This window comes from Pygocentrus nattereri, chromosome 26 (assembly GCF_015220715.1).
Source record: "Pygocentrus nattereri isolate fPygNat1 chromosome 26, fPygNat1.pri, whole genome shotgun sequence".
NCBI lineage: Eukaryota > Metazoa > Chordata > Actinopteri > Characiformes > Serrasalmidae > Pygocentrus > Pygocentrus nattereri.
This window is the reverse complement of record NC_051236.1, coordinates 23,634,905-23,643,999: the sequence shown is the minus strand read 5'-3', so window position 1 is coordinate 23,643,999 and position 9,095 is coordinate 23,634,905. Positions and strand designations below refer to the sequence as shown.

Here is a 9,095-nt window from a genome sequence, read left to right as displayed (position 1 = left end):
TCGAAGCAGATAACTCAGATAACTAAAACTCATGCAAATAGACAATTATAAAACAGATAAAGGCATTCTTTAGACCACTCCAGCCGACACTTGGCATTGCACATAGCAGTCTTAAGAGCAGCATGGGTGCAGCTGCTCAAGCATGGAGACCTATTTCTTAAAACTCTTGCTGCACAGTTCTTTTGCTGATGTTGCTTCCAGTTTGGATCTCTACTGTGAGTAAAGCTGCAGAGGACATGTAGTTTATACATGATACATGCCACAGCACTTGGTGGCTCCGTGTTGTGAGTTGCATATCTATGTGGCTGAGGAGTTGTTGCTACCAGACACTTTCATGGGAAGATGGGTGAGGTAGCATCCTATGACAGTGCCACTGGAAAGTTACTGAGCTCTTTAGTGCATTGCATTTTACTGCCAACCTTTGTCTGTGGAGACTGCATGGCTATGTGCTTGATTTTATGCACCTGCAGTGGGTGTAGCTGAAACATCTGAACTGAAGAATTAGGAGGGCCATATAGTGTACACCTTTGGTCATATAGTGTACACTTTTTATCGTTTAATAAATTATTGTTCAAAGAATTCTTGAGATATTGAGTAAAACATCTAAAAATTTACTTTGGTGAATAGTATGTAATATTTCAATCCACATTTTATTAATCATTATTGTATATAAGTGATTCACAACTTTTGAGAAGTGGTGAAATGAATAACTCTACCTGGCACGAATGAATTTATTGTCATGCTAATCTCTGAGACACAAGCGGTAAAGAGTGTTTTAACACCAGCAGCTCTTAGGTTAATTTATCCACACCACTACCAAAGATTAATGTAATCAAATAACAGGGAGTGATTAATCAGGTAATGGGTCATAAAAGCCCCCATCTTCAGGCAATGGTGAATATTTACTCTCCATCATGTACAGTTCCAGGCACTGCGACCTTGGTGTCACAGCTAATTACAGTGTATGAGAGCTAATGAATGCTTATGGATTCTTTTAAGGGCTTGTATTAATATTAATGACTGGTCATATGCGCTGACAGGCACTTTTGCGAATCATTTTATGATGAGTTTAATATGTTTACATATGTTCACCTCAGGGATATTATTTGACCGAACAAGAGGATTCTGAGAGATGAAGGGTCATTTATCGAGTCAACAGATCCTTAGGGCTGCACTGAATTTGCCACCAGATATTTTACTGACTAATTGGATTGTCCATGGGTATGAGAATAAAAATCTATAAACTTAACTTAATAACAAAATAATCAAAATGCCTCAGATTAAAATGTCTTAATCAGCATTTGGTGAAGTTGTTATTTGTAAATGAACAGCTCTTCAGACTGATGGAGAATGTGTTGTTTATGGTTCTATCTGGAATCTTTTGTGAAAATGGGTCTATATAGCACCAAAAAGGGTTCTTCTATTGTAACAAGTTTGGCATTGTAAAAACAGCAGAACCTTTTTTGGTGCTAGATATAACTCTTTTTAAAAAGGTTCCAGATAGAACCATATACAACACCTCCATCAATCTGAAATCTAAGATTTAAATTTAAGAGTCCTGTGTGTAATGACTACTCTAAAGGTCTAAAGGCAAAACCCGTGATTTTGATATGTTTCAGAGGTGAATGAAGCACATAATGAATGCTGTGTTTCTCACAATATTCTCAAAGCAAGCCGACGACATCAGAAATTAACTACAAAGTGCTGGAATTATGGGACTGAATGGGACCCAGTGTTCACACAGTGAGGACTTTTACTGAACATTGTGCAGCACTTTTCTTCTTATTGTTATTATCCTTGTATCTCCAAAACAGCAGAAAAAAACATTTCTTAGTTTTAATATACATTATATTATATAATAAAATTTTATTCAAAGTAATTTTAGATCATTTTGATCCATTCATCATGAAATGTTTACTCAATGTAAATGAGATCCGGCATCTTCAGATGATGTAAAACTAGAAATCTCAACATTTTACATAACAGCAACATTATATATTTACTAATACACTGTATAATATACTAATGTTTGTTGCATATTGCTTTACAATACCATTTCGATTCAGAAGTGACATTGGATGCAACTAAACTCACTCCTCGAACAAATCTACTGCAGTGGTCACACAAGTATGATACAGGTCCCATTTCACTTCACCTTTTGACCCAGTGACCTTCTCTTTAGCGCTAGCAACAGAACAGTGGGACAGTTATGTCAGTGTACAAGAGACAAAAGTCACTTTACACTTGTCACTTCAGATTTATAGTAACATATGAGAGAGGAAGTGAGAGGGAGAGAGAGGAGAGGAAACGCAGGAAGAAAAGAATGACAGGAGCAGAAAATGGAGGCATAAATAATTCATTAATTGACCAAGTGTGATTCAGTCTTTCACTCTCATCACTCTCTTTTCTTCTAGAAAGCAAGGAGAGAAAGAGAGAGTGATGGAGATAAAGAGAGAGACCGGCAGAGAGAGAGGAAGAGGAGAGAGATTAATGAATGTACACAAACGTGCATTGGGGAGATGGTGCTGTACTCATTAGCGAAGGCTGAGAGGGGATTAATTGTTTGGACGCTTTTGTGAGTTAATACTCGAGTGTCTGATAATTGAAAATGAACAATGGATTATCATTGGTTTTGGCAGGCCAGTGATCCCCCACCCCCCCCCCCCTCTCTCTCTCTCTCTCCATCTTTCTCTCTCTGTTTCTCTTTCTCCTCTTACACTCAGGCTGTCATTTTCTTATTCTCTCATTATGTCTCTCTTACTTTCTCTCTGTATTTCTTAATCTTTCTCTTCCTACTTGTTTTCCCTTCTTCTACCTCTCACCTTTTTTCTTTTCCCCCATACTTGCTCCCCTTTATACCTCTTCGCTTTTTCCCTCCTCTCTCTTCCCATCTTTCTTCCTCTATTTATAATTGCCTTTCCTTCCATTTCTTTCTTTCTTTCTTTCTTTCTTTCTTTCTTTCTTTCTTTTGTTCTCTACTCTCTCTTTCTTCTTTCTTATTTCCTGTGTGTGTGTGTGTGTGTGTGTGTGTGTGTGTATTTCTGTGCTTATCCATATATGTATGTATGTGTGTGTGTGTGTGTGTGTGTGTGTGTGCGTGTGTTTGTATTTCTGTGCTTATCCATATATGTATGTATGTGTGTGTGTGTGTGTGTGTGTGTGTGCGTGTGTTTGTCCATGCCGTAGGGCATTCGCTCGGCTCTGAAGGAGTGTTAAATATAAACCACACATCATCCTAGAATTTCATGCGATAGACCCCTGACTGGGTGTTCTAACAGCGCCCCACAGCAAGCTTACACCCACTCTCTCCCTCACACAACACACACACACACACTGAACAGATTTCTAAGAATATTCAATATTTCATCATCTATGTGACCTGCCTCACACCTGCAGTAGAGCATTTATGTTACTCCACTGCAGTATCAGTAAGTTAAATAAAATCAGTCATTTTATAATAATGTTTGTGCTATTGTGTTTTTTATTAATCAGGGAATTATTCCTGAGTGCAACAGTACTCAAACGTTTTACACATCTGTTACTGTAATGTACAGTGATTGAAATTACTTCAAAGGTTCACTTTTGACAATTTCTATGGTCCGTTTATTTATTATATTATCTAAAGTATAACAGGGCTGCACTTTAAACGGTGTTAAAAATAAGCAAAAGAAAAGTTGAGCTACATGGTTTTCTTAAGACAGTGATGACATAAAACTGTGGTGAAATCAAAGAGGTACCTTCAGTTATTTAATTTTCAGTCAAGGTGGCAAGTACATATTTTTCAGGAGATATTTCAGAGGAGATCAGGTATAAAATAATTCACTTACAAAAGGAAACAGGTGAAACAGGAGCTTATGAAACTGGACTTTAAGAAATTATTAAAAGATAGATAGAGGGGCTCCTGAGCGGTGCAACAGTCTAAGCCCTATCATTGAGTTCTAATCCTCAATGATTCCACAGCTGAAAGAGTCCAACAGATCAGAAGAGATTGGTCTTGCATCTTCTGGGTAGGTAGAATGACCTCCGTCTCTCTTATTCCTCAGCACAGTGCTAGACAACCTGGGCATCTGTTAGCTGACATAATAGAAGTGGTAGTTAGTGTTCTCTTTTAAGCATGTTGAGCTGTCCAGTGAAGCTCTTCAGATCTGGCTGTTTCTGTCCATCATTTCACTGAGATAACTTAGTGCTATGGGTCTGAAAGGATCTTTAACTCAAGAAGCTGTCAAGAAGCTGTTAGAGAGAAAAGGAAGTTTGCAAATGAAACAAATAAGAGTCCAGAGTCACTGAGTCCAGACCTCAACAATATTGAATGTGTTTTTTGAGATTACTCAGATCATGCAAAAAAGCAAAAAAAAAACGAATTAGTTTCTAAGACTTAATGTAGGAGCTGCTGAACAGCTCTGTTTTCTATTTTAACTATTCAATAGAATCTTAAATGTATGTCTAAGCTGCACTGAGATGACCCGCTGCCCCCTTTCTCCATTTATGCTTTCTCTTGGGTATGTCTGTACCTGCTGTAAGTCATAGTTTCCCTCTATAGCTGAAATGTGGCCATCAAATTTTAATAGACCTAATGCTTTGGGAGTACTGCCCCATAAAAGAAATCTGTTTTTCAATCAGCCTTTAGTCAGATGTTCCAATACATGGATGTTTATCCAGAGTCACATGGTCTATGTTCTGGTTGTGGACATTATCATTTAAATGTTCAAGGTGGAAGAATGAATAGAAGCTTAAACATACACTCTCACATAAAACACAGGGAACCCTTGAAGATCAACCACCTAACTGGATGTTTCTTGTTCTTGAGTATGAGTGTGTATATTAGTGAATGACACAGAGTCCATCTGTTCTGTCTTTACTGCCCTGACTGCTCTTTTACCTTCCGTTGGCCTTCTCTCTCTGTTGAAGTGTCAAACAGTCTCTCTCTGGTGACAGGAGGCACGCATCTCTCAGTGAGACTCACAGACCACACCAAACACTGTACACACGCATAAACACAGGCACACACACAGTGGACAGTATTTCAGTATTTCAGCACCATGGACAGTGACACTGAAACAATAATATATTGTTGCTGTCATAGCAAAACACTGGAACAAATTTCATTATGGAAGCAATCATATGCTGTACATATAATAATGAATGCAACCAAAGCTGAAAAAAATTCTAGTTTGTTTGCTGGACACCTTAGCATTGTTTTAAATTATAAAAATGAACTATATTACATACATTCATATTTCTGATCTACTGTCACTGCACATGTGAGAACTTTGTATTTCAATGCTGTTCATGGAAGATCAGGTGGTCCGTTTCAGCAAACAATTACACCAAAACTTGTAGGGAATATTTGATACGAAAGCTCTATAATATCACTCCAAACCACAATGACTCACAAAAAGAAGTAAAGATCAAGTAGCTTTGTTAAAGTTACTGAAGAATCTCAGCCCATCCAGGATTTTATTCAGTTCCTTCATTTAAATAATTCAAGAAAGCTGTGGAACAAGTTGCCTTAAAATTTTAAGCTCACCCGACTACTTTTTTGTGTTTTTTTACAGTGTAAATTGTACATATTACACACAGTGACCTGTCCTGCATGCACAGGCTCCCTTTGCTTCATTCCCAATTTCCTCACACATACACAAACTAAACAAGAAGTAGCAATGGTCATTCCCCAGGGTGAAAGTGTGTAGGCAGCTGTATCACCTCTGCGGCCTTGTGTTAGCAGCTCATCTATTGTCCGACACACGTGTCAGAGGTCCTGCTGTCCTATCTATAACACCTCTCTACTCTTTACAGCCATCCATTATATGTTCATATATTTATCCATATATCATTACTTATTGTCAACCTATCAATCATCTTAAACACAAATTATTCCAATATTCTACTTTACTTATCTTAGTTACATCTTTCCTGCTGGCAAAAGGAGATATGACCACTCTTGTTACAAAACTTTGAAACTTTGAAAAAACATAACTTCATTTACATAGCTATTGCAATATTTTATTACAAGTAATTTTGGATCATTTTTATGGCTTCACTTGTCAAGAAATGCTCACACAATGTTAAGCTGGCATTTTCAAATGGTTTAAAAATAATGGGAAAAATTTAGTGGTCCCAGGTTGATATGACCATGACTACATGGTGACACACACCCACTGGGATCTCCTTATAAGTGTACTGTCCTTTGATTTAACATGCATGAATAGTAATGTATTTGTATTTATGTATGCCTCTTTTGCATCTTTGACATGTTTATAATAAGGCCTGACAAAAAAAAGACAAAGCTCACCACCCTAACCTGTCCTGCGATCTTGGATGGTGTTCCAAACGATGTTCCACAGGGACACCAGAGATTTATTTGGCTCATCAGGGCCACTCGGCCCCCCATCTCTGGGCCAGGATGTGACAGCTCCTGGGGAATTCTGTATGACAGGCCTGATGAATTCCTGCATTCCTTCGTTTTCCAGCATACTCTGCAATGTCTCTGCTGAGCCCAAATGAAGGAGAAGACGTGAGTGGGTTGGGTGTGACACAGGTCCCATTTTTATTATATTCTTTTTCCTGCACTGAAGGCCCATCCTAGGAGCCCCTGATACAAGTCATTAATTCATCATTTACTTTAAATTGACATGCTCCATTCATAAATGCAGCACTTGTTGCAAGGTTGGACAAGCTTTGAAGAATGCTGGCAAAAATCCCAATCAACCTTAAAAGAAAATGTAGAATGCATCTCAGTTTTTAAATAAATAATAAATAAATAAATAAGTAAATTATTCACATTGGGTCAGCACTATGTTTATTTAGAGTCATAATATATGCTCTAAAAATGGCTTGTTAGATCAAACAAAAAAAAATACTTCATGTGGTAACAAGTAAATTAACTAGGTTCATTCAACTTACATAAATACTTTGAATGAAGGCTTCTTTTCAACAAAGTAATTTTTTGAGTTGGATAAAACTAATTCAATTGCTTGTGTACAATTACAGCTACAGTATAAGTTTGAGCGCCCAGTTTAAAAGGCTACATTACTGAGCTGGACTATGGCTAATCTAAACTAGGCAAGTAGGAAATGTAAGTGAATTTATTACCATAGTAACACTAGTTCAGTTACATAAAAACAAAACCCTCAAAAATGCCTGATAAATGTCTGACTTTTCATGTGCATACAAAATGAATGTTGTCTGATGTTAATAATGGAGATGTTTTGACAAACACTGATTGGTGAGCTATACTTTTTTATGAGATGTTTTCCAATGTTCTCAAAAGCTTTTCCAGTCTTGCAACAGACCCTACAAAAGAACATATACATGGGCAAAAGACGAACAGGTCAATTTGTTTGCACACCCACTAGCTCAAAATTGAGACATGTGGTGGTACAAATGTCCTGATCTATGTTTCACCATCCATCTAAAGCAAAAAAGCTAAAAACATGCACAAGGTAACAATGATTTTGAGTAGTAAGATTTTGAGAAGTAAGAAAGAGTGAACGCATGTGTGAGTGAAGGGGCTTGTGAATTGGCATTTGCACTTAAATCTTAATAAAGATGGCATACATATTTCAGTGGCACAAACAGGGCCAGGTGAGGCTGGGTGGGGCCATGACTAATTCATAATGGCCTATCTGACAGAGGCAGGGGCTACAGGGGCTTCTGCTATGTGTATGAGGGTAATTATGTGTGTGTGTGTGTGTGTGTGTGTGTGTGTGTGTGTGTGTGTGTGTGTGTGTGTGTGTGTGTGTAAGATTGTTATATGTTTATTGGAGTCTACATTCAAGTTGAGTTGGCAGGTATATGGCAGGTGGTAAAAGTGCCACCTTCAGTGCATTACAGTATGGTACAGCTACAATTATTGCATTTCGTCATCAGCCCCACTGCCAGGTGAGCCATACTATACCTGAAAATTAATGCTGAATTTGGCTATCCTTTTTGTCGAGGTAACCAAACCGGAGGCCTGTCTGATGAAGCAAGTACATCCTAGACAGGGTTTCTAAGTTTTAGCTTTGTAGAGCATATGGAACTGCTGTTAACACATTTTAAGAATGCACTTACTAATTTTCTCTGTCAACCCAGCTTGAAATACTCAAGCTGTGACTGATCCTTATGCATGCCCAAATGAAACCATGATATTTGTAAAGAACAGCCAGTGGCGTTAACCATGAGGTCTGAGTCTAGCTGCTTATTCATCCAAGAAGGTGATGCCACAAACAACATGGAAAAAGGGTATGGAGTGGACCAGCTCTATCCCGGGTTAAGAAGAAGCTCTCTGTGGCTGTTGCTAGGCTAGACCCCCATCATGGTTTTGCTCCACTGTATCTCCTCCTTAGACTTGCCTTGTCAGTAGTGTCCTGATCTGTGTGTATATAGTCTCCTGTGTATATAGTATGTAGTCTTTGTATTTCCTTGTCTCTTTGTCATGTGTTTCTTGGGCAGTGTTATCCATTTCTATAGCTTGTTTTCATGTTTTCTTATTCCGCTTTAGTCAAAGTTTATAGTTTATTCTTAGTTTTCGGTTTTGATCCTCACCTGCTTCCCTGTGCTTTATTTTCAGTAAAGTTAGCACTTGTACTTCCATCCTCTCGCCTCCAGCCTCGCAATTGTGACAGAAATCTTTTTGTATTCCTTCATGGCTACAAAACACAGGCACTCTCCTCATTTGCTGCAGCTGTGTATGAATGACAAGCCTTCTTGTAACATACACATGGGAACTTTACTAATAATGGTTTGCATGTTTTATGTGTCGTGATGTCAGGAAATGAATGGGCTCCCTGATGTCCCGAGCTGTCACACACACACATGACACTCAGACAAATTACAAATTGTCTGGCTGCCTCCAGGGAAAGGGACTGAACAGTAAACAGAAAAGCGAGGAGAGTTAACTTATCTGACAAGTGTTTAAAGAGCCACTGAAAATGCCTGACATTCAGAGAGAGTGCAGCACGAAAAGTGTAAAAACACATACAGAAACATTTTTCTTTGCTGTTTGCGAGAGTTCATTATCTAATATTCTGGGAACTGAACAAACTAAACGCATCTTTTTTGTTGCTTGTTTTCTGGAGTTAATCTTAAGACATTTATTGCAAATAGCCTCACCC

The 9,095-nt window shown here is 38.2% G+C and overlaps 1 long non-coding RNA gene across 1 annotated transcript; it reads right to left on the bottom strand.

Annotated features, from left to right (window-relative positions):
* Positions 1 to 3,734: 3,734 nt before the first annotated feature.
* Positions 3,735 to 6,474, bottom strand: LOC119262499. Its single transcript, XR_005129688.1, has 3 exons — positions 6,302 to 6,474; positions 4,880 to 4,978; positions 3,735 to 4,074 (listed from the first exon to the last, which is right to left on the bottom strand). It is a non-coding gene; the product is annotated as an uncharacterized LOC119262499 (long non-coding RNA).
* Positions 6,475 to 9,095: the final 2,621 nt, after the last annotated feature.